The 27,269-nt window shown below is 38.0% G+C and overlaps 2 long non-coding RNA genes across 2 annotated transcripts; one reads left to right on the forward strand and one right to left on the reverse strand.

The window, feature by feature from the left end:
* Positions 1-3,823: 3,823 nt before the first annotated feature.
* Positions 3,824-6,108, reverse strand: LOC111091633. Its single transcript, XR_005376324.1, has 2 exons — positions 6,047-6,108; positions 3,824-4,338 (listed from the first exon to the last, which is right to left on the reverse strand). It is a non-coding gene; the product is annotated as an uncharacterized LOC111091633 (long non-coding RNA).
* A 7,229-nt stretch (positions 6,109-13,337) lies between these two features.
* LOC102154343 lies at positions 13,338-26,813 on the forward strand. The gene is made up of 3 exons (XR_005376325.1): positions 13,338-13,515; positions 22,324-22,547; positions 25,626-26,813. It is a non-coding gene; the product is annotated as an uncharacterized LOC102154343 (long non-coding RNA).
* Positions 26,814-27,269: the final 456 nt, after the last annotated feature.

Consider the following 27,269-nt stretch of genomic DNA (forward strand, 5'->3'; position numbering starts at 1 on the left):
TGTCAAACTTTGCCCCATTTAAAGCTTACTCTACTAACTCCAATCATCTGCAGCTGCTATCTAGATCAGTTCTGGGTTAGACACTTTTTTTTTTCTCAGAACTTCTTGATAGTCACCTTCCTAAAGGGTAAAGAGTAGATGCCAACTGAATTTTGGCCTTCGCCTGGACAATAGATCTTTGCAAAATAGCATGAGAGTGAAAGAAAATGACATATCATATACATTTAGGTAGTTAGGCTAATAGGAAATCTTTTTAAAGAAATATAATCCAAGTGCTTTCTGAGAGACTAAAGCTCATCAAGTGTTGAGCGTATGCATGTAACAGTGAAGTGGGTTTTGGAGCCAGGTAGAACCGAGTCAGAGTCCAACAAACTACTCAATGACCTTGAATACATTTATATAACCTCTTTAAGGTTCAATTTCCTAATGGTTAATCTCAAATATTAATGCCAACTCCATGGACTTTTCTTGTGAGGATCCAATGAGCTTCAGCACAGCGGCACAAGCAATCATTAATTATGATCTTTAAAAAAAAAAAAAAAAAAACACTGTAACCAAATTGCCTAACACCTAACAAGACATGAGTACTTAAAAAAAAAATTTTTAAGATTTTATTTATTTATTTATGTATTTGAGAGAGAGAGAGAGAGAACACAGAGGGAGAGGGAGAAGCAGACTCCCTCCTAAACAGGGAACCCAATACGGGGCTCAATCCCAGGACCTTGGGATCATGACCTGCACTGAAGGCAGACACTCAATCAACTGAGCCACCCAAGCATCCCAAAATAATTACTTTTTAAGAGAATGTTGGGGAAAAGGACAGATAGGTAATTTTGGAGGATATGACCCTTAGAAGAGGGTCAGATGACCCTCAGATGACATGGGTGTGTACAGGAGTTTTGGAACTGCTAGACGGGTACATAAGGACTCTGAGGGAGAAAGGGGGCTGGAGGGTGTGAACTATCACCTTGTCTGATTTCCTTAGAGCTAGATAAAAGTATGGGCCAGCTGAAGAGTTGCTGCAGCTGCCAATCCATAAATAGCAGGCAGCTAAAACATCACATGAAATATAAAGAAAGAAAATTTTCTCTAGAACATCTCTCAGGAAGGGCACTTTATGTGTATACCATGGGGATAAGAAACTGTCTATTTCAGTCACTTCCATATTCTAGGTCTAGAATATCGCCTAGCAAATAGTAACTATTCAACAGAACCATTAGATTACTGGATAAATGAATGAATACATTAAAAAAATCAAAAGACCAAACGTAGCTGCTTAAGAAAAAGGATGTGTCCCTTATAGGCCCTCTCTCTTGCTGAAAGGGTAAACAGGTTAGGGAGCAGGGCTGATTCTTTCAAGTCCATAGGAATAAGCTTGGGCCCACCTATGGCTGCTTTCCTCATCTCCCTCTTCTTCATTAAGGGTTCAATATCTCCTCTAAATAGTTGTTGAACAAATAAAAAATAATGATTTTGCATTTTATTTTTTTAAATATTTTATTTATTTATTTGAGAGCACAAGCGAGAGAAAGAGAGAGAGCACAAGGGGTTGGGGGTAGAGGGAGAGGGAGAAGTAGCCTCCCCACTGACCAGGGAGCCCAACACAAAACCGGATCCCAGTACCCTGGGATCATGACCTAAGCTGAAGGCAGATGCTTAACTGACTGAGCCACTCAGGTGCCCCAAGAATAATGATTTCTCTAAAACAATGCCAAATTATAAACTTGCTCAGGACCTCTATGAATCTGTTAGACCTTGGCTATATGTCACTGAAAATTATATCTGTACAAAGAAAAGCAGTCATTGCTTGTCCAACTATGAAAATGTGCAATAAGATGCCTGTGGCAAAGATCGGAAGTTGCTTTTCTCCCTTTTGTGCTTAATAAGAGAAGTCTGGGAAATGTGCCGAGCTGAAGAACTATATTTCCAAAGCACATGTGTAAATAGAGGTGTCTCCTGAGATGTAAGAGTCCTCCAGGAAACTTTTTTGCCCCTTGCTTTTCTATTCCTGCCTGGAATGAACATAGAATGGTTGGAGTTGCAAGAGTCATCTTAGTGATTTTGATATAGGGAAGCTGAGTCACTGATGATTTTCTGGAGCTGCCATACCAGTATCTATCTCCAGACTTAATTTGTGTGGGAGAAAAACAAATTTCTATCTTGTTGATGTGACTATAGTTAGGTCAGTAGCCAACACAATTTCTGTGTTGTGCTCCATTAGGTGACATGTATGTACAGTTGCTTAAGAAAAAGCAAAATATGTGTACTTTGAAGAAAGAAGGAAATTGGAATTTTTAGCTGATATTTTTTGGTAATTATTAAGAGGATAGAAGAAAATATGGTGTGCAATTTAAAGAAATACTTCTTGTAAGAGCACCTTGCCCATTGTTAAACAATTGAGCTGTATGATAGTAGTTTTGTCAATAATTGGCACCTTTCGGTATTGAAAAGAATCATTAATCACCTAGTCCAATTATCCATCTGATGCTCAACTTTTCTCCAGAATATTTAGGTAAGAAGTCATCCAGCTTATGCTTGGCTACATCAAGTGATGAATAACTCTCTACTTCCCACGCCAGCCCATTTTTATCTTTGGACAGTTCTAAAAGTTAGAATGTTGTTTCTTACATTGAGCTGAAAATCTGTTTTCCTCTAGCTTCCATCCACTCATTCTAGCTTTCATCTTCAGAGCCATATTCAGTACTTCCAATTTCTGTTCTAAATGACAAGGCTTCAATTATCACACTCCTCTTGAGACAGCTGCCCTTCTGGATTTTCATGCCAGGAAATCATGCTGACCATGTTTCTGAACATGTTGAGGTCTACATTCCCAGAATCCAGGGAATAGGTATGACTGTACCTACTCTTTTCTTTCCTTGCTATCATATACCTTGAAAGAATATGGCCCTGTCTTCCCTGGATATATAACTTCTATTTTGCCAAAAATGAGTTATTCAAATACAGATACAAAGTCATCATCATTCCCAATTGCTTTCAATAACTCTGGGAGATGCATTTTGAGACAAAGCAGGTAAAGAACTTGTCAGATGTGGTACTTCTAGCTGGATGAGAGGCCCATTATACATCCACAGAACTTGAAATTCCCCTTTTTATAATATATTAGACCTGTGCAACATGTCTGACTTAAATCAGAAATAAATCATGTATTTCCTACATCAGGCCAAATGGCACTTAATAAATACATCTTCACAATGATATCACACCTATCCTTTCACCTTTCATTCACACCCCAGCTATCTCTGGTAAATTTCTGCTCTTAGGACTTTGGATTTCTGAGCAGGCATAAATGACATTGCAAATTTCTCTACTCAACAAAGTCTATCTCTAGTCAATTAGATCTATTCTCCCATTACCATATTTCAAACAGACCGTACTCACCAAACTTTGGTGACACCAGGGAGATATTTACCATCTGTGGTACAATATCTAATTTGCTATGTTACCTGCTAGAATCAAATATATTGAGTCCATAGGATGTAATAATCAAAATAAATGTAACCTGAAATAGTTGTTTTTAATTTAAAAAAAATGAAATAGAAATTTAGCTAGTAGCTAGGCCATTGTAAATTTATTCTGGAACTAATCCTTGGGTTTGACACATAAGGGCAGACATCCTGTAGGGAACTTCTGCCACTTTTCTCTGCTTCTACCACTGGTGTTATGTCAAAGAGGCAAAATGAAAATGGTCAGGAACTGCAGTTACCCTATACCAGGAAAGCAGAAGTCATTTTTCAGACTACATTTTTAAGAGTATAAAGCCAGGCTCACAGTTTAAGAGAAACATAGTTTTCTATTCACAATCTGTCTTCCAGCCAACCTATTTTATTACCAATATCAGGAAGGTACAGAGATAAAATATAGTTTAAACTTCAAATCCCTCAAACCAAGCTGTCCGGGAGGGGAGAGGTCAGATGCTGACATGCTGCAAAAAAGGAAAGCTGATGATGACCACACTGGTGATATCAGTTTTTCACCTGATAAGTATGAACTGAGATGGGATCAGGAGAAGATGAGAGTTGGGTTATTTGAGGTTTATGCTGTTGATGTTAGAGACAGGTGTGCCTAGAGAGAGTTAGGTCCATAGAAGGTGAGGCGATGCATACTCAGAATTGAGATAAAGCCTCCACAAGCTCTGGAACTGATTTTTCCCCCCTACTGAATCTTATAAGAAATTGTTTTTGAATCATATGCATCCTGAAAAAGTCATTTCTTATGATCCCAGAAGTTTGCTGTCGAAGGCATATGAAGGAAGGATGAGTTCGGTCTGTGGGTTTCCTCTTGTCCGTCCTATGAAAGCTTCAGCATTGATTCACTTTTCTTCTTGTAAAAACCAAAAACAAAAATAGAAGAAGAAGACATGTTGGAACATATTAGTAAAATACTATTTGGAATCTTCATTCACATGGCACATAAGAAATAATTGCTTAAATTATATAACTATTACATGGAAAATAAGTTATTTTTATTATTAGCTTTATGGGTCATTGACATTTTATGTACAAGAGTAAGGATATGTTTCTTCTATCTTCAAAGACCCCACAGACTTAGAGAGAAGATAAGATATACATGACTACCTAATACATAATCTATAGTGTGACATGTGCCTTAAGAGAGATATAAAGAGCCCAGAGGTTTAGAGAAAGGAGAGATTAATTCTGAACTCATGAACACCATAAGCAAACTGGCTACTGTGATGTGAATATGTATATTCCCCCCCAAATTCGTATGTTGACAACCTAATGCCCAATGTGATGATATCAGAAGGTGGGGCCTTTGGGAAGTGCTTAGGTCATGAGGGTGGAGAGCCTGCACAGATGAGATTAATGTCCCTAAAAGAAGCTTCAGAGAGATCCCTAACCCCTTGTACCATTTGAGGACAGAGTGAGAAGGCATGACTTCTGAACCAGAAAGAGGCATCTCACCAAAGGTGACCAAGCTAGCGCCTTGATCTTGGACTTCCCAGTATCCCAAACTGTGAGAAATAAATTGTGGTTGTTTATAAACCATCTAGCTCATGGTTTTTTGTTATAGCAGTCTAAGCTGCTAAGAATAGACTAAGACAATGGCTAACGGTGAAACAACAGGATTCAAACAAGAGCCCAGTGAGTGCAGATCTGTTTTACTGCCCTGCCTTAGCCACATCATTTCACTGTGCATTAGTTTCTTCAACCATTAAATAAAAAAGGAAAAATGACATTCTTGCCCAAAGTACTCCTATCCTCTGGAGATAGCTTTGAGATGAGCACATCAATAGACAGATCCTAAACCAAGCAAAAATATCATATTGTTCATGGAAAGCTTCACAAAGCTCAGAATAGAGCAGAAATGTCATCACTCTTTGTCACGGCCACCTTCCAAACATTACCTTCTTTCAGGACAGTCCCACAAACAGAGACTGTGTTGTTCAGCTGGAGTGAAACTTAGATGTTCACATACAGCTAGTCTTAAAAGAAGGTTAATTTGTGTTAACAAATTGTCAAATAGCCTGTCATACCTAATTCTTTTTCTTTACACACATCTTCCCTCCCCCCAGTATGAAATAAATAAATAAACAGAAAAAAACATCTCCAGGATTGTGTGATAGCTGATCTTTCAAGGCTACTTTGTGGCTAAATAAATAAAAACAGAAACATTGTTATCCTGAAGGACTTTTGTTCCTCTTTGAAGCCACTGCAAAGCAATCAAGATGATATAAATTCAAGGGCAAGTGCTTCATCCTTTATAAACCTGAATTAGTAAGTTGATCCTCTTCACCAGCATGTTTTTAATGCACAGAGAGATAAAATTTGCTAAGTTCATGAGAACAATCACTTTAGTACAAGTAAGAGGTGTTAATAAAGTATTGGCACCGAAAATGCATGAAACAAACCAAACTGCAGAGAAAGTGATAGAGTCCCTATTGTAGTTTATAAATTACATTGTTAAAATGATGATTGATATTATAGCTTCTGTTTCAAAGACTCCCTTTATAGAACAGGTCTATTGTCAAAAATGATAATAAGAAAATACTTTCTCAAGAGTATACCTGCCCGGGGATCCCTGGGTGGCGCAGCGGTTTGGCGCCTGCCTTTGGCCCAGGGCGCGATCCTGGAGACCCGGAATCGAATCCCACGTCGGGCTCCCGGTGCATGGAGCCTGCTTCTCCCTCTGCCTGTGTCTCTGCCTCTCTGTCTCTCTCTGTGTGACTATCATGAATAAATAAATAAAATCTTTAAAAAAAAAAAAAAGAGTATACCTGCCCATATATTATTCCTATAACATTGTAGACATGAGAGAGTTTTCTGGAATAATGACCTATCTAAAAATGAGAGGTGGGCAGAGGAATTTAAGGGAAGAAAAGACACTAAAATACATCACTTAATTTTTTTTTTTTAGTATTTTGTATAAAGGTGCTTCATTCAAAATAGCCAAAAGTGGCATGCAAGACATTAAATAAATATATACAGTACCCCACCTTTTTCAAATACCATCTATGCATGAATTCTCAGTAGCATTCTTCTATGATTACCTGATTATGTATTAGATCAATCTGTGTGTGTGTGTGTGTGTGTGTGTGCGTGCGCGTGCGTATGTGTCTCTGTCTCTCTTGCCAATGAAGAAATTGAGGAGAAAGTGAGTTAAGTAACTTGCCTCAGCTCATACTGAATAAAGACAAGTTTTTAAACATCTAATAAGAGAACTTTCAAATATGATAAGAGGGATCATGTCAGGCTGACTTAAAGAAAGAAAGAAATGAACAAACAAGCTTTAACCACTGGCTTAAACAACGTTTGTTCTTTGTACTTTTATTGGTTGCAAAGGACAGAGGGGAATTTAGTTTATTTCAAGTGACAAGGTTCACTTACAGTTTCCAGTCCAGCATGTTAGGAGTTTGGAAGCCATCACTCCCATCCTCACCACAAGTAAACAAGTGAATGAACTGAAAATCGTCAACTTTTCTCAAATCCATCAGAGAATTTCGATCATGGAGCAGATCACTACCCCAAAACCTGGGGAGAGACCAGTACAGGGAATCACAGCTCACTGGATACTGAGGAGAAACCTCAGCTGGAGCCAGCTTCCATTAGGGATTCCGGAAGGGTAACTGACTAATTGCTAAAGAGTGAGCATAGACAAGCATAAGAAATAAAAACACCTGGAGACCCAGCCTTTGGGATGATCCCCACACTTTTTTTGAGTTTTAACTCCAGTAGCCCCACCAGGTTCTTAACTGAGAAATCAAAGAAAAATCTCCGCATGCTCCCAAAAAGGGACAAGTGACCATTCTGAAATATACCTAGAGCATTTTGTTCTACTTGACAAAATCTTTCCTTGAGGGTAAAGCTAAACTGACTTGGGTTTTATCAGAGTCTAATAGATACAGAGGAAGGGCAACACTCAACTCCAGTACCCTCTAGCCTTTTGGTCTTACCGAGGAGGTGGGGGGAACCAAATAAAATTGAGACTTAGACATAATCAGGGGCGCTAAAATGCTTTGCCCACCCCCACATGTTCATCTACCACATGAACAGGGCCTCTGAATAATAACAGATGAGTACAGCTATAAAGAATTGCATGGCTCAGACCTCATTTGCAAAGGAGCCTTCAGGTAAACTTAAAGACAACAGAGATGACAAAAGCAAGGACACCATGAGAAATTTCAGTCTCTGACATCTACAGCTATAGCAAACAGTAAACACAGTTCAACACTTAGCCAGATAAATAGAAAATGTCACATTAAGGGTCAGATTAGCTCAGTTCTCCTACCTAAGACGTCACATCTGGCTTACAACAAAAAATTACAAAGCACGCTAAAAGCCAAAGAAGACACAGTCTGAAGATACATGGCAAGCATCAGAACCAGATTCAGATATAGTAGATATTTGGAATGATCAGACCTGAAATTGAAGTATAATTTGTATGCTAAGGTCTTTCATGGAACAAAGAGACAATGGGTAAGAAGAATAGGTGGGAAGGGAAGTTGAGAGATGGAAAGTCCAGGAAGGAGTCAAAAGGAAAGACTACAAATAAAAAAATCCATCACCGAGATGAAAAACGCCTTTGATGGGCTCCTCAGTAGACTGTACCCAGACAAGGAAAGAACTCGAGAACTTGAAGATCGGTCAATAGAAACTTCTCAAATTGAAAAGCAAAGAGATTTTTAAAAACTGAAAACAAAAAAAGAACACAATATCCAATCACTGTGGGACAAACACAAAGATATAATGTACACATATTAGGAATACCAGAAGGAGAAGAAAGAACAGAACAGAATAAATATTTGAAATATGAATGGCTGAGAGCTTTCAAGTTATGGGGATGCGCTGTGAGGATACAAGGAGAAATGAGGGAGTGCAGGAAACCTTCTTGGCCATCAAGGGAACTAAATTCATGGAGAATTAAAATGTCTTTTGTCTCATCATAGCACACAACACAATCTACGGGCCACACATCATAATCTAGCCACCATAATTCACACAGATCACTTTTTTAAAAAATATTTTATTTATTCATTAGAAAGAGAGGGAGAGGCAAAGAGAGAGAGAGAGAAAGAACAAGTGGGAGGGGCAAAGGAAGAGGGAGAGCAGGCTCCCCACTGAGCAGGGAGCCCGACTCAAGGCTTCATTCCAGAACCCTGAGATCATGATCTAAGCCGAAGGCAGATGCTTAACTGACTGAGCCACCGGGCACCCCTCACAGATCACTTTTCTACTGTGAGTGGGTCTGGTCTGTTTTCTGACTGCAGTTGACCCTTACACAACACAGGTTTGAACTGCACACATCCACTTATACATGGATTTTTTTCAAGATTTTATTTATTGATTCACGAGATACACACAGAGGGGGCAGGGAGGGAGAGACACAGGCAGAGGGAGAAGCAGGCTCCATGCAGGGAGCCTAACATGGGACTCGATCCCGGGTCTCCAGGATCACACCCTGGGCTGAAGGCAGGCGCTAAACCACTGAGCCACCCAGGGATCCCTGGATGTTTCAATTAATACAATGTGATACCATAAATGTATTTTTTTCTCCCTTATGATCTCTTAGTACATATTCTTTTCTCTAGCCTACTTCATTGTAAGAATACAGTATATAATATATATAGCATACAGAATATGTGTTCATTGACTGTTTATGTTAGTTGGAAGTCTTTCGGTCAACAGCAGGCTAGTTTTTGGAGAGTCAGAGGTTATCCACAGATCTTCAACTGCATGGACTGTCAAAGCCCCTAACCCCTATGTGGTTCAAGGGTCAACTGTATTTTCTTTCTTCTTCTCTACCTTATGTCTTTTGTTTACATGACTTTCACCACCTCCTGCCTGCCTTTTCTTTTTTAAGAGATTTTATTTATTTATTCATGAGAGACACACACAGAGGCAGAGACACAGGCAGAGAGAGAAGCAGGTTCCATGCAGGGAGTCCGATGTGGGACTCGATTCCGGGACTCCAGGATCACGCCCTGGGCTGAAGGCAGATGCTTAACCGCTGAGCCACCCAGACATCTCATCATGCCTGCCTTTTCTCTGTGTGTCTCTTAGCCTCTGATCAGTTGATTGTGTCCCTCTGTATATGTCCCTATTCTACTCAGTAAGAGAGAATCCAACTTGGTTCCTCACCCTCCAATGTCAGCATCCATACCAAACAGAATCACTTCATCAAACCACGTAACGGGCTGCTGCCCAACCCAAAAGCTGGCTGTAGTTGGCTCAGGTGCTAATTCTTGATCCAGTCATCCCTGTGCTAAACAAACAGATCATGTAATAAAATAAATTAAGAGCAAGAAGCTGCTCCCTAGTTCATGTTTAGAAGGAACTATTAGGGGGATCCCTGGGTGGCTCAGTGGTTTAGTGCCTGCCTTTGGCCCAGGGCGCGATCCTGGAGTCCTGGGATCGAGTCCCACATCGGGCTCCCGGCATGGAGCCTGCCTCTGCCTCTCTATATATATGTCTATCATAAATAAATAAAATCTTAAAAAAAAAAAAGAAGGAACTATTAGCAAGGTAGTCTCTTACTTAGCATGTTAATGAATTTATCTGAATTCCCAGGCATTTTGGTAGCGGGTTGCAAGAAGCAAACTTAGTTCCCAAAGAAAATGGCAACTTTGATTTAACGTATCATTTTTCTCCTTGGGTTTCATTTCTGGTTTATACCATGTTACATATCACCCCCCCATCACCACCACCAATGGACAGGGAGAGGGGGACAGGGAGTATACAACATAACACCGCTGATGACCACCCCACGGTACACTCTGAGAGTCATCAGAGCCAGGACTAGGCTGCTCATGTCACCCAAAGTCAGAGCAGACAGCTGCAATGGGTACAGAGATAGATGTGACATCCTTTAGTTATTTCATTGTGACCCATCCCAAATGCTTTTAACTATCCTCTACTAAACATGCGGCTGAGAGAGGAAGAGAAGAAAAGAGATGCATGCTAAAACAAAGGGGTGTGTGTACGTGTGTGTGTGTGTGTGTGTAATTTTTTCCCCCAGAGCACAATACATTTGAACAAATGTGTTTCTCATCTCCCTGATTTCAGTGTAGGCTGTGAATTTTCAGAAGCAGATAAAATCGATGTTGGAAGAGAGCACAGTATTCTTAGTGCTTACTTTTCGCTTGAATTCAGATTAAATATGAATATACTTCCTCCTCACTAGTTTTCAAGGGATCATATTCAGCTAACTTCTCTCCACACATATGACACACAGCAGTGAGGGAGAGGCACCAGGCACCAGCATCATTCTTAGTTCTTGACCTTCAGGGGCACCTCTCTTAGAGAGGAAAGTGTGCGTTGCTTTTCCTCCACGTAGAGGGCAGGGTACGAGTAAAGGCTACAAGATAGAAGATAAGAACCTGTTCCTGTTTAACTAACTCTCTCTGGCCTCACAATCAAAAGAGGTGCCCTCATGCATCACATCTTTTCTATTATCTTTGTCCGCTGTGCATACTGTTTCTTGGCGAAATAGAGTGAAACCTTCTGCTTTCCTAATAGAGATCTGTATTTAAGAAAGAGACCCAAAATGTGCAGCAGTACTATGGCATTTCATCCTATTCTGTTTCTTAGGACAGAATTTTAGGGGAGAAAAGGCAAGCGCCTTTGTAAAAAAAAAAAAAAAAAATGCACTGTTAGAGTTATCACCATTCAATTTGCAAAAGAAAGTACCAAAGTTATATTTATTCATCAAAATGTATTAAGTGCTGTGACACAAATGGCCTTAATACACGTCTGTGGGAACTGTGGAATGGTCAGAGAGGTTTCCCATTTTAAAGATGAAGAAACCAAATCACAGAGAAGTCAGTTGATCTATCTAAACTAAGAAATGGAGTATAATTACAGTAATGAGGAGTCTGGTTCACCAACTGTCAGCCAAATAATTTCACTTACCTTTTCACACAATAGCTACAAATATCACCATACTTCAGGATCCATGATATATGTGTATCATGCAACATAAAAGTCACATACCTTGTATCTCATGCAACATAATGTGGTTTTTCTTTCCTTTAGCTACAGAAATCTTAGTGTGAATTTATAGTCACTTTTAATTAATTGAAAAGATGTTTGAAGTCAACTGTATTTTCCACTAGCAAAAAATAAATAAATAAATAAATAATAAAAGCCAGTATGCCCTTTAAATTGAAAAAGAGAATTGGCCAGACTTACTTTGCTCCCTCTCCTATGGGCCTCTTTTCCATGAATTAGCATTAATACAGGTAGTGAGGAAAGTGAACTCCCCATACCTGGAGAGTGAAGAAACCCAGATACGCACAGAGAGTCAAGTGTACACGCTGCATAATAGTATTTTCTGAAGAGTAGTGAATTCTGTATTCAAACAGAGGTCAGCAAATAAATCCAGAGTGCCTGAGTGTTTGATTTTTCCTTTTTAAAGATGAGCTGCTCTTATGGTTGGAGGTTTTCATTTCCCAGCTCTGACATAGGGTAGTCACATACGCAAACATGAACACTATGCCTGCATTCTCAATATAGATAATTATTTCTGGCTGCCAGGAACCTCGAGTGGGCTATGCTGTTTCTCTGATAAACCCCAACCCTTCCTACTCAGAGACAAAAGAAACACACACACACACACACACACACACACACTCGCCATAAAAGGCAAGTGCCCCAATCCATAGTTATTTCCAAATGAAGCCCTTTCACTTTGCTTTCTGTATTAAACATTAAAAACCAAAAAGGAATTTTAAATCTTGGCTTTTTTTTTTTTTCATTAGTGTATCACAAACTGCTAATTAGAAAAGATTTCTTTTACTAAATGATTTAGTTCTTATGTCTGTTTTAACACTTGAAAGGTTACAGCTTCAGGAAAAAAGGGAAAGAGCCTTAATTAAAGAATGAATTATTGAATATTCCGTTTTAATTGATGTTGCCCCATGCTATTATTTTGCATGTTTATAGATGTTTTATGTGATTCTGTTATCAGAATAACCAGAGACAGAGACATTGACTCCTGAGCCTAAAAAGGGGGAGGGCTTTTGCTTGATCACATCCAGCCATTTAAGTTCAAGAATCATCTGAAGCGTGGTTTCCATGACAACAAGTCACTAATTGTGAACATAAAATAAAGTAAAAAAAAAAAAAAAAAATCAACCTTCCCTGAATTTGGCAGCTGCATGGATGATGTCTTTTTTTTTTTTTTTTAATACTAAAAAAATGGCACTTTTGCTTAGGGAATTCCTCAAGTCGTTTTCCCAAAACCAAGAAACCACTCCATCGTGGGGTTAACTGTGATCTGGGAAAGGTGTCAGCCTAAAGCTGTCCAAATCTGTTAGGCTGTGATTGCTAACACCTAGCTTCTGCTAGAGATAAAAGAAGATGGTTATGATGAGGAGTGAAGGATTTTTGCATCTTTGAGATACAGAACAGCAAAGATTGCCGCTGTGGCAGATGAACAAACCAAAGAAATGCTACCAAACACTGGATTTGAGCATCCTTTAGACAAGGGGGGAAAGAACAAATTGAGGGGAAAAGGTGAGTTAAAATCTAAAACCGACCACTTTCCACGGGCTTAGTCATCCATGCTCAATCACTAGCAAAGGTTTCTGGTTTCTCTGGCTGGCAGATTTAAAAAAGAAAAACAAACAAACAAACAAAAAAAGTACACCCCTTGAGACTTGGAAACCTGTTCAACCGACACAATGGCACCATTCAAAATTCACCAATTTATGAACTGCAGCATATCATTTGTAAAAATTGCTTCAGCCTGAGTTACCTTTCACCAGCTCTGTAAGTCTACTCACTGGGTCACTAGGAGTGAGCAAGAACATTTTGATAAATTCTGTTTCCATGACGATGAATTAACCAGTGAAAAGGGGGAGGTGTTGAAAGATCTGTATTCCGTAGAATACTCTCAAATGTTTGCCTGTTTTCATTTTTAGCCATTTAGTTCTCATGGCTCTGTTCCAGGACTCTTTAATTTGCCAGTAGCTGTTTTCCTACACAGATTACAGGAGTAATTCATCAGTGAATGTTTCACTCAGTGGTCTCATCTAATGTAAGGAAACATAAAAATGAATTTTTCCAATTACGCCTTTTTGTTTGTTTAGAAAGAATGTAGTAAGCTTTTTTTCCTTTCTTTCTTCACAATCTAGCTTTAGTGTTCTGATTCTCCCTTATTTATTGACCATTACCTTACACAGACTACAACTGCAATTTGTATGATGTTGAGATCTGCTTTTAAATACCAGTAAATCCCCCAAAGGCAATGATTTTTGAATTTACTGGACTGAAACCCCAGAGGAGGAGGTAAAGAGAAAAAGAACATTGAAACATGTAGGCCCGGTACATGTTACAATAAAGCAAAGTGTTTAGGAAAAAATTAAGAAAGCAATAGAGCCTTTCCTTTACTAAATTACTTTAAATTGGCTTATTTATATACAATGGAATCTGTTTATGTTATTCCAGCATTTATCCACTTCCTAAATTTGATAACACTACTATTTCCTTGGGGATCAAAAAATAAACAAGCGATTCTGATGGTTTTGTTTTCCAAATGAGGAAAATAGCAAAAAGAACTCGTCTATTCGCACCGGAAAAAATTGGATATATGACTATTTTCTTCAAGTTTGAAGTAAGAAAAACGTTCCCTCAAAACATGTATATCTAATCCAGCTTAAACTTGCATCTCAACAAGTAACTAATGTAGTGCGTTTGAAAAATTAAGTTTTTTAAACTTAATTAAGTTCAAATAATGGATTTTTTTTCCCTTTCTTTTCACCTAAAACAAGGCAAATAACCAGTTTTCAACTTCCAACTGCTTTGTTCTGGCATTGTGCAACCATAAATTTAAAGAACACTTACTCTCTTCTAATTTATTCATCTTTTGCTTGAAGTAGGAAGAAACTTTAGGGAGATGTCCTAGACCACCAACAATTAGCAAACTGATCAGATATTATCTTAATCTAAGACTGAAAGTGCAAAGGACCATGAGATTCACAGGAAGTAAAGAAGAAACTATTTAACACTTATTATGCAAAGATCTGCCAATCAGAACCACTTTTTAAAAATTTCAATAAATAGTAATGCAATAATATATTTTTCTGTTAAGAAATGTTCTTCAGGGTCATATTTGCTCACAGAGCTTAATTTGTCTACAAGGAACAGAGACAGTTCTCATATTGAAAAGAATATGGTAATTTTCTTTTCCTTCCTCTTTAACACCGAAGCACAAAAAAATCATTAATATTAGTAGATCTCAAAGAATGTACATGATTGAAAATCAAAGCAATTGTTTTAGTGAATAAACTCTAGTTGTTTTGCTGCAGACATCTATAAATTATTAGGAAAGGAAACCATGCCACTCTAACATCAATGTGTTGGTAACCCTGAATTTGTTCATCTTGATTTAAAACAGTGGGGGCAAGAGTGTCAGTTGACTGGATATGGACAAGGGGAAGTCTGATGACTTCTTTTGTTCCCCTGCCCTATGTAAGTCCTGCTTCTTATGGGCAACATGGTGGGTTCTGCTAGAAGCACCATACTTCCCTTCCTACACCTGAGGTCATAATGCAAGTTGCTGGCATTCGGTTCACATTGATGTTAATAGATCCCTCAGCCAGCTGTTGTTGGGAAAATAGAGATGGCATGGCCCACCCAAGAGACAGCTGTCTTCACACCGACGTGACCTGTGGCTGGCACCAGGCAGTGCAGGATTCAGCTTGTTAATGCTAATGTCTCCGGTGAGGTAGGGATAAACAGCAGCTCTCTCAGTCCTGTAGATTGAAAGTGTCACAAAAATACTGTCAGGCTCAGTTGCCGATCATTAAAAATGAGTACAAATGAGAGGAAGAATGGTTTGTTAATCCACCTGAGTCAAGTTTGACATCCTTGTGACACTATTTTCAGCTGCATCGATGTCTTTCTGGTATTAGTGGAAGAGACTTTTGACAAAGAAAACAATCATGAAACGTCTTGAGTTGGGGGTAAAACTGGTCAATAGCAAAACAAACTATAAACTCCAATAATTTTTATGTCATCACACACGTTAAACGATGTGCTCAGCAACTGTCCCATGTGTTGCATGTATACGGAATACATATTACATAAAATTGTTTCTAACACAGGACATTTTATAAATACTCAGGACAATGACATTTAAAAGAGCTTACTACATTTTGTATGAACAAAATACACAAATACATAACTTTTTTAGAAATGTGGTCACATTTAGGGGGCACCTGGGTGGCTCAGTCAATTAAGCAACTGTCTTTGGCTCCGGTCATGATCCCAGAGTCCTGAGAGCCAGCCTGCATCAGACTCCCTGCTCAGTGGGGAGTTTCCGTCTCCTTCTCCCTCTGCTCAACCCCATCAACTCCCCCCCCTTGTGCTTTCTTGCACACACACCTCTCACTCTCTCTCTCAAATAAATAAAATCTTTTATAAATAAATAAATAAATAAATAAATAAATAAATAAATAAATAAATCACATGTAAGTGTGGATATTGAGCACATATTCATATAGCAATATAAGCACTAATAAGAAAATGTACATTTATGAATCTAAAGAGGAGGTATCTTCTAATATGTCCAATCTGTCCCTAAAAAGTTGTATGAAATATTTTTTAATCATGTACTTTCTTAATTTACTGAGACCTATTTAAAAAAATTTTGTGATGATCCTTTTAAGAAAACCAGAAATATGTGTGCAATATGAAAAACTATTCTATGTCTGTTTTATATTTTTTATACCTAAGATTTTAAAATAGTGTATTTAATATAACAAGTTTAAAGCCAGAACATGTTTTTGTTGTTGGCATTTTTCCCCACTCTTTCGGTGGGAAGTAACACAGAGAGGTATAGCTTCAAGAGCAGCATGTCGATGCAAAGAGATTTGGTCAAGAGTCCTGGCCCAGGATCCAACTCCCACGTTCCCACTGAGAATCAAACCCCAGAGGCCACACATCATTCCCTGTGGCATAAAAGGCTTACAATGTCCAGTTTGATACCTCAGGATCTCTGTCACAAGCTGAGAAAACATTTACCAAAGGACATTTAGGTGATTGTCTCACAGAGAGATGAGACATTATAGATTTTGTATGATGCACAAGTTCTATCTTGAACAACTGGGTGGATAGTTTTGTCACCAACTGAGGGAAGGGATCCACTTTAGTGAGAACATGTTGAAAACAGTGCCCATGGAACATTCCTGTAGAGATGCTAAGCTAGTAATTGGATAGATGAGTCTGAAACTCAGGGCACAGGCCCAAATTAAGGACAAAAACTTGGAATCCACTGGAAGATAATGGTATCTGAAACCATGAGACTGGATAAGATTGCCCAAAGAATATAGAACATAAGACGAGTTATAGATTACAGATCCCACCCTGGGGTTCAATAATTTGAGAGATTGCCAAAATGGAAGTAGCCAAGAAAGGAAACAGTGAGTAGCTGACCAGAGATGAGAGGAGAAGCCATAACAAAGTACTATTATGGGAGCCACAAAAGTGAAAAATGCAGCAGATGAATCCAGGAAGATGAAGATGGAAAAAGAAATTACTCTCCCTCTCTGCCTCCTCTCCCCTAACTACAAATCTACATCATTAAAAAGAGAAAGAACTTAGAAACCTAAGACCAGGAAACATCTAGGAAAGGCCAAAGTCAGAATACTCACAGATTACTTAGGAATTGTCTGTTCTTAACTTTTAAGCAAGGGAAGGGGGGGCTTATCAGTTTATTTTGTTAATTTGTTTATTCTCTACCTTGTTCTCAATGCACCACAAATTCTTCAGATAAAATTCCTGAATTCGTTCTTTTCAATTAAGTCTGCAATAACTATTAAGCAGAAGTCAGTGCACTATTACTCTCATTGGAAAAGTTTCAGGAGCGCAGATAAGGGTGGAAACTTCTGCTTTGACATTAAGATGAGAATGCTCCTGAGAGAGAAGCCCTCGCTCATAGGCTGATCCTAACAGAAAAGTATAGCATTCTTTAACGCAGAGAAGAACAGTAAGTCGTAAAGAAGGACACTGAGCTGTAAAGCCACATGGAGCAAGCCCACCATGGGCTCCTGAGCAGGGCATATTGGAAATGCAATGGAATGTTGACTTCTTGGCATTGTGCATGGGAACAACCCATCACCTGAGACACACCTAATGAACATACCATTGCAGCTTTGTTGTCAGGCTGTCAGATTCTAGTAACAACTCAATTTTCACAAGTATGTCTTATGTGTCTTAAGGCAAATAATGAATGTTCCCAAAGTCTACTTTCCTCATTCATTAAAATGATATGAAATTATTAATTACCCCCTAAGCTTGTTATGAAAAATCTAATGAGATACTATATATAAATCATTTGTCTGGTAGTTGTTCTCATCATGGAGTGATTTGTCCCCCAGGGGACATCTAGCAATGTCTGGATACATTTTTGGTTGTCACAGCAGGAAAGGGGTGGCTGTTATTGACATGTAGTATTTAGAGCCCAGGGATGCTGCTAGACACTCTACAAGACACAGTATAGCACCCCACAAAATGAATTTTCTGATTCAAAATGTCAATGGGTCAAGGAAAAGGAACTCTGATCTAGAAGTCACATGTATACATTATAATAGCTGGTGTTTCTGGAACCCTCACATCCTGCTGAACGCTAAGTGCTTAACATTTGTCTCATCTGACCCTCACCAAAATCCCATGAGATTGGCACTAGTATTATCCCCAGTGTACAAATTAGAAACTGACATGCAAAAAAAGAAGTTAAGTAATGTACACAAGGTCACACAACTAGCAGTGGTAGAACCAGGATTTCATAAATGTTAATGATTATTTTTTTCTTTTTCTTTTCTTTTTAGTTTCAGGGGTAGAATTTAGTGATTCATCAGTTGAATATAATATCCAATGCTCATTACGTTAAGTGCCCTCTTTAATACCATCACCCAATTAACCCATCCCCCACTCATCTTCCCTCCAGCAACTCCCAGTTTGTTCCCTATAGTTAAGGGTCTCTTCTGGTTTGCCTCCCTTCTCTTTCTTTATCTAATATATTTTTCTTTCCCTTCCCCTATGTTGATCTGTTTTGTTTCTTAAATTCTATGTGTGAGTGAAATCATATGGTATTTGTCTTTGCCTGATTTATTTTGCATAGCATAATACACTCAATGTTAACAATTATTATGTTTCATGGGCAAGTGAAAAATATTCAGATAATATTCAGATATTCTCAAATATCCAACTCTTGGCATCACATAACCAAAAAATTGGTCTTTCAACTTTCATCCAATCATTGACATACATCTAGACAAAACTGATATGTTGCATGCTTTGACTTCCAGACTCAAGATTTTCTTTAAATGTACACAAAATGAAAATGGAATAATGGTTGAAAGAGAAGAAAATTTAGCATTTCTTAAAAGCACCTTAAAAAGACAATTGCCAGATATGCTTTTAGAGAAATCTTTTTAGTGTTAAAAATCAGTAAAACCTGACTTCAGGAACTGGCCTTAGGTCTTGTCTAATGCTGAAGTCAATGGCTCTTCCTGTAACGGTGTTATGGTTTAAGTACTGCTTCAGGCCTCTGCAAAGCTTGAACACGGGATCAGAGAGATAAAAGTCACCTGACTATATCACTTTCACTTTGTAGTCTGAAATTCTTAGCATCTGTGCATTTATCCAATTGTCAGGGAAGTGTCATTGATTGTTTTTAACAATCTTTGCATTGACATGTTTCAGCAGGTGGTTTTCTCCTCTTTAAATCTCCCTTCAGGGACTCTGAAACATAAGCTGTTGAGTGCAGATGTGTATGAACCTTCAAAAAAAAAAAAAAAAATCCTAGAAAGGCAAAGAGTGCTGAAATGTGAACACACACACAAATATCTTGACAAAATGTTTATGGAAATTTAGGGCTCCTGAATTTGTAAGATAATTGATAATTACATAGAAAGGGAAGGCAGTATATTATAGTATGACACAGTGGTTTAAAGTGCAAGATCAGTATTCAAATCCTGACTATACCACTTAACAATGATGTGATCTTGATCTTGACAAAATGACTTGACTATTCTGAGTCTTAGTTATCTTTCCTATTCAAAAAAAAAAAATGGTAATCAGATTGACCACAGAGGGTTCTCTAAAAATAAAATGTTTATTTTAATTTTATTTTATTTTTTTTTTAATTTTTTTATTTATTTATGATAGTCACATACAGAGAGAGAGAGAGAGGCAGAGACACAGGCAGAGGGAGAAGCAGGCTCCATGCACCGGGAGCCCGACGTGGGATTCGATCCCGGGTCTCCAGGATCGCGCCCTGGGCCAAAGGCAGGCGCTAAACCGCTGCGCCACCCAGGGATCCCTTATTTTAATTTTATATTGCCATATTCCAAGCACTGTTTTAGAGAGTAAGGATACTACAGTGAACTACTCTCATGCACCTTATAATTAAAAAAAAATGAAATATCATCTCAAGTAGCTATAATTGTTCCAAAGAAGAAAATAGTTCTGGATAATCTGATAGTAGTCAGACAAGAGCAGGGGCCGATAAAGCCTCAGAGGAGATACCATTTCAGCAGAGACCTGAAGGAAACGAGGCAGTGATCCATGTGAATATGTGGAAAAGAGCTTTCCACACAGAAGAAAGAACAAATGCAAACATCTTCAGTCTGAAATACTCTGGCAATTTTGAGAAAAAGTAAGATCTGTGAGACTTATGAATTGAATTAAAAAGTCCAAAGAATAACAGTAGAAACTTATATGCCATAGTAGTGTTTTGGATTTACTCTGTGACAGGAAGCCATTGGACATTTTTGATCTCTGTATCATGATCCAAATCATGGTTTGAAAAAACAGCTTTGGCTTTTATGTGGAGAATAGACTCTAGGGAACCAGAAATAGATAAAGGATGACCAAGTAAAGGTAACTGCAATAGTGCAGGCAAGAGACAGTGGTGGCTTCAAGTAGGAAGATGGCATTTGGCAGCTGCTAAGAGTGGTTAGATTCATGGTGCATTTGAAGGCAGATTGAATATAACCTCTGATAGATTTAATGTGAGTTGTGAGAAGGAAAATGAGAATGATTCCAAAGTTCTGTGCCTAAGCACCTGGGTGAATGGAGACTGAAGAAAGAGGTAAAAAGGAGGGAAATTTTTATAAAGAGTTTAGTTAAGAGATGCTCATTAGACATCTATGTGAGAGTATTCAGTGGGTCATTGAATATGTAAGTATGCATTCAGGAAAAAGGTCAAAAGTGTATCTTAAAATTTGGGCATTATCAGGGTATAAATATGGTTAAGCTATCAAGACTGAGATCCCAGTAGGAATGTGTTAAAATAGAAAAGAGGTCCTGGGTCTGACCTCTAGAGATTTCCAATATTTAGAGGTCAAGAAGATGAAAATCATGGGAGGGTAGTGTCATAGAGCCAAGCAAATAAAGTGCTGCACAAAACAGAACGATCTACTACTGTCATATGCTGCAGAAGGGTTGAGTGAGAGGAGAGCAGAACTGAATGAACATTGACATTGTCAACACAGAGGCCACTGGTGACCTTGAGAAGAAAAGATTCAGTGGATTGATGGATACAACATCTAATTTCATGGATTGAGTATGAGAGAGAATGAGAAGAGTAGAAGTGGAAAGGGAAAAATGATTAACATATTTCTGTAAGAATTAAATAACAAAATATATGTGAAGCATTTAGCCCAATGCTTAGCATATTAAAAAATATCAATAAATAGTTATCATCACTATTTTTATCATTGTTATGTAGTCATCCCCTACCATTTGAATATTAACCATATGCATAGCCAGACCAAGCTAAATAATTATTTGTGTGAGTATATTTATACATAGATATTTTATTGGTAAAATATTTAATATATATGTACATATTCCTTTTTAATGAATAGATACATATTGGGTGATATATATATAGATATATAAATGATACTTTTATCAACCAAATATTCAAATGTCTTATGTCTTATTTTATCTTGACAACATTCTGTGGAAAATAATACAGTCATGTGAGTTTTTCTATTTTACAGCTGACAAGGCTTAGGCTCACAGTTCATGAATTACCCTAAGTCATATATAAAGCCAAAAATGAAACCAAGACCTAATGACACCTCTTTTCTCTTTTCAGCAACATATAGAAGTTCAGTAATCCTATAGAAGGGAAAAATCAAACCGTATCAATAGGAATTTGACAATGCAAATATCTGCCTTGAATACTGAACATCCAAATATTTTTTAATTAATTATTTACACATGCACTGTTAACCATCTTGCACAATTTGTTCCTTGTAAACATGGTCAGATTTCCCCAGCAAGTGAGAAAACATTCTGTTACAGTGAGATTAAAATGTTTTTCTTCCTAGAAACTATATTAAAAAAAAGAAAAGGGGCAAAATATTTATTTAAACATACATTTAATAAATCAAGATTTTTTTTTTTCTTGTGCAACTATCCACACTGGCTCTGGGTTAGGTACTGAAGATACAAGAGGGATTAGAACAAACATTCCTGCTCCCTTGACATCTATAGTATAGAGATAGATATTAATCAAATTTGCAAATATTTATTTGTTAAATTATGATAACTATATGGAGGAAAGGAGCAGGGAACCATGGCAGCGAAAACCAGGAACAACATAATCTAGTGTCGTTATATGAAGTGACATTAGAAATGTATGTCATTTGTATAAAAGACAGGAGGAAATGTCTGGATCCTTTCAACAAGCCAGGTACAATCACTTCAAGAATCTTAGAGTAAAAAGAGATTCTCAAAAGAGATGCATTTAATAAGACAGTTTGGTAACAGATGTGAAAGGGAAATAGGGCGGATTTTCTCTTAAGGAATTTATGTTTCTTATTTCTAGATTAATAAAAACAAGGAGCAGTGTGCTTCCTTTACATGTCCTTAAAGAGACTACTGAGGCCAAGGTGAAGCATCAAGCAATTCTGAAGTGCTTCCAAGATATGTTGGCTGTTCCCAAGACTCCAAGTTATCAATATGGAAACCTACTTACTCTTTCTACAAGGCAAAGCTTCCCATCCTGAAAAACAAAGGTTTCTTTGGAGCTGCAACCGATCCAAGTCTTTGGTAATTTCTGAGCCACATGCATTTTTCCCATCAGTGAAAAAATGCCTAAGATGAATAGTGTGTCAATCTTCAAATCAGCTACTTCACATTCTAGTCATCTTTGTTAGTCAACATATGCAAGCTTCTTGTTCATCCAGTCCTCTAACCTCCAAATTGTTTGGTAGTTATTCTCATCAACCCGTGCCCGACTTTTCCATCTCCCTCCCAAATCTTTCAACTGTGTTTTCTGAAACACCAATCTGATTGACCATTACATCTTTAAGTTCCTGAAAAACTCATCTTCCACTTTGGCTAGAGCTCAAAGATTCTAATGTGGGGTCTATGAACTATGCTTCATGGGCTCAGTGACATGCTTAAAAAGATTAATTATTACATTTTCTTCCTGCTATTTTGAAATATGACTTTGTAAAAAAAAACTTGCCATTATTATAAGAATATTGTCTTACTAGAAAAGGTCTATGTTGTTTGTATATATAATCAAATAATATAAGATCATCTTTAAAACCATATTACAATGTCTAGAATTGTTTACTATCGAAAAAAATTAAATAAATGTCTCTGCCTTATGATTAAAGAGATCTACCGTTGCTTACTGTAAGCATAAAGTTACAGAAAACTTCAAAGGAAATACATTATAAGGACACTTCCATTTCCTTTGGTTATACTTTTATCTTTGAAGTGGGACACAGAAGCCACAATATTTTTTTATGCTGAAAGTTTGTATGAAAGGAATCATGAATCTAAGCAAATATAAATGTTTACCTTGAATCTGTAGACTGTTTTTGGTTTCTAGTTTTAGGGTTTTTTAATGAAAACACTGCATTGGAATGACTAAAACATTATTCAAAATTTCCTGAGCCAGGAAACAAGATTCATCCTTGATTTTCCGTGTCTTTCACTCTTCACACCATGTTTATTTACCTTTCAACTCCTATGGATTGAACCACCGAAACATGTCTCAAATCCATCCTTTCTCTTCATACCCACAGCCATCACTCTTGCCCAAACCAATATCCTCCATTAATACAATTACCACAATCATTTCTGGGCCTCTAGAGTTACTCCTCACCACCCTCATTCTGTACTCAGCTAGGATGATTCTTATCTTACAAGACAAAAGAGAAAGAGAGAAAAACTGTGCCATCACTAAGGTTGTTTTTGAAACTGCAACTACTTAGAAATTCTGGGAGAGAGGTATCATGGAGAAAGAACTATATTGAGATGGAAGAAAACTAATCACCTTGTTTATGGAAGACTAAAGTCCTTGGAGTTAATTTGTACTATAATCACAAGTACAATAATGTAATAAAGAAATCTAATGGTGCATTTTGGGGCAGTGAAAGTTTGTTGACTTTTGTTTGTCTTGTCTTACTACAGTAAAGATTTATTTCTGTCTCAGAGTTTACATTCAGCATTGATCACGGTGGAGGGGTGGGCAGAGTGGATTCTGCTCCATCAGCTGCATGGGCCAATGCTGATCAAGATTCCACCACTTTGGTGATGTGCCATCCAAAATGTATGCCTTCTTCAACTCCCACTGCAGAGGGTGCATAGGCATGGACATCCTTACACATTTTTTTGTCATGCTTCAGTCTGGGAGTGATCCATTCATCAGAACTAGTTGGATGCCCCTTCCTAAAAGCAATGGGGCAGGGAAACATGGTTCCCTATGTGCCTAGAAAGAGAAAACCGGATCATCTGTATAGTAGTCTTTCTATTCATCCTCTATTTCAGACAACTCCCCTATTGTGTAGAGATTACCTTACTGAACAACTAAAGGAAACAATCCCATATCATACTTAACACAGAAGCAGGCTATTTCTTCTCTTCTTCTTCTCTTGTTCACATTCGGTCATTTTGATCCCATTCTAAGTGATAAAGATGAGTTCCCATCACTCTATCAGATGGCCACCAAGTATAGCTCCCTGGCTCATGGAATGATCTGGTTATTGCTGCATTTTGGTTAGACCACATTCTTTGGTTGTTGTTGTTTTTTTCCTAAGATTTTAATTATTTATTTGAGAGAGAGAGAGCAGGGGGAGGGGCAGAGGGAGAAGCAGACTCCCTACTTAGCAGGGAGCCCAACACAGGGCTCCATTCCAGGACCCCAGGATCATGACCTGAGCCAAAGTCAGATCATAACCAACTGAGCCACTCAGGCGCCGCTAGACCACACTCTTTGTATGTGATGACATGAAAGACGGCAGTTCTTCTGAGATCTGAAACCAGGTAAAGAAAGATAACTATGTGGCCTTGACAAAAAAACTTCCTGCCATGAAGAGAATGCATGGAAAAAGTGATGTGACTTCCATGTACAGAATCAGAGTTTCATCTGCAAATATGTATACACTGTGATGATGTAGAGAGCTTCGTGATCCTAGGCATGGTGGGAGGATTGTATTTAACCTTGGGGAAGGTGTGAATCATGGAAGTGATTTTTGTTTTGTTTTTGTTGCTGTTGTTTTTGGTGCTAGAGTTTGTTAATTTGTCACTTATTCAGCCAGAGAAAGGAGTCCTTTCCTCTTTTACTTTGGGATTGAGATTCATGGGGTAGTTGAGGCTCAGGAAAGGGAGGAGATGGGAGAAAAGGCTCTGCTCTAAAGAACAGATCACAGTTTGCATTGACCTATGGGATGGCTGGAGCCAAGAGAAGAAGTCAGCAAGAAACCCTTTATGACAGATAATGACAAATGAACTGACTTCCAAGTTTTCTTTTTCTCTTCTGTAATCCTCTTATGAAAGCCTCACATATTTAGTAAAACATGTTAGTATAGCCTTGGAGAAGAAAATAAATAGGCTCTATTTATGCTTGAGGCAGAACAGCATGGAGAGAGGACAGCAGCTTGCAGAGCCGTGATGGAAAGCCCAGAAGGGTTCGTGAGAAGCCTCAAGCAGGAGTAAGGAGTGAACAGTGAAGGGCAACAACTGGAAAACACACACACACACACACACACACACACACACACACACACACAGAATCCCTCCCTTTTTGGAGAAACTTAGACAAAAAATTGTACTTTAAACAGATGAAACATGCGTTCAACAAATTTATATTGTCTGTGCTTAATACTGTTCTAGGTGCTGAGGACAACAGACATGAACAAAACTACCATGGCTCAGGCTTTGTGGAGCACAGGTCCTGTGGGAGAGAGAGACAATAAACAAACAAGCATAAATTATATCGCATGGTGATAAGAGCCATAGGGAAAACAAAGCATGGTATTGGGGGGAGTATCTGCTGAGGGGAGGGCTCCATGCCATTTTATAAAAGGAGAATAGGGGGTCCTCTCTAAGAAAATGACATTTGATGAGATCTGAAGGAAGTTGTGAGTGATCTATACAGATGTCTGCAAGAAGAATGTTCTAGGCAGTGGGAACAAGTGGAAAAGACTTGAGACTGGAGTGTGCCTGATATTTTTCATAGCTAAGTAAAGAAAGAAGCTCCATATGTCCATGTGACTCACTGCTATCTCCATCAGTATATATTGGCACCGAATCTTGTTTTCCACTGAGAAAGTCATTAACTTCATCAGAAACTGAACAGGATTGGCCAGCTTATCCCAAAGTTTCATCAAGAAATGGAAGCAGAATGTGAAATTCCTTACTTGCATGCCAGAGTTTTCTGATTTTCCACAAGGCAAATCTTGAAGCATCTGATTAACCTCCATGCAGATATTTACATTTTTATTTTTATTTGTTTGACAGAGAAAAGGAAAGACAATTCCAAGAACAGCTTTTCAGAACAGAGTCCATTAATGATATGCCTTATTTGGAAGCCACGTTTAGACACATTCATGTGGCATATTATCGTACTCAAGGTCTTTCCTCACTATCACGGAGTCTATTGCAAGAATACGTGCATTCAGAGAAGATTGGAGATAAAGGACTATATATGTCATGGTAATGAAGTATTTTTACAGCCTGGAATTAAGAATGGCAAAGCTTCAATGTCTCTGTAAGCAGAAAGTTGCAGATATACCTGGAAATTTTAAAAACAAAACAAAACCAAAAAAAAATTTTGAAGTTACTTCTACTTAGGGAACTGAAATCAAAACATGAAATCCTTATAATTTTCTTGCTGACACTGGCAGCATTCATGTCATAGCCCTTCTTAAAGGTAGCTTCTTTGGCTTGAGGACAAAGAAAATGATGTTACATGAATTCAGCTACTCAATGCAGAAGCTTAGATGGTCTCTGGAATTCCCCATATAAACTCACCCTCATCTGGAAAAGTGAATTATGAGAGGGTTAGTTTTAAAGTCAAAGTGCTGCAAAAAAATAAAATAAAATAAGTAAAATCAGAGTGTTCTCTATTTCTTGCATCAAAATAAAGATAAATGTACAATAAATCCATGCACAAGTGTATTTCCACATTAAAGTCCTGCAACATTTTCTCTCTCCTCCCTTCCTTCCTCCCTTCCTTCCTTTCCTCCTTTTTCCCTCCTTCCCTCCCTCCCAGACTTCCTGCCCTCCTTCCCCCTTCCATCCATCCTGACTTTCACTTTCTCCTTTTTGTGAATAAACCTGAGCATCCTCATTAAGGTTTGCTTTAAAGCACATTAAAATTTACTGTTAAAATTTGCATAGTTTGGAATTATGTTAAGTTTTTAGGAAATGCCCATTTGTTGTTTGTACGAAAAAGCAAGATTTAAAGATGCAGTTATTTGAAGATCGATTTTACATTCTGTCTCTGAAAAGAAATCAATTTTCCATCCAATAGAA

This window comes from Canis lupus, chromosome 22 (assembly GCF_011100685.1).
Source record: "Canis lupus familiaris isolate Mischka breed German Shepherd chromosome 22, alternate assembly UU_Cfam_GSD_1.0, whole genome shotgun sequence".
NCBI lineage: Eukaryota > Metazoa > Chordata > Mammalia > Carnivora > Canidae > Canis > Canis lupus.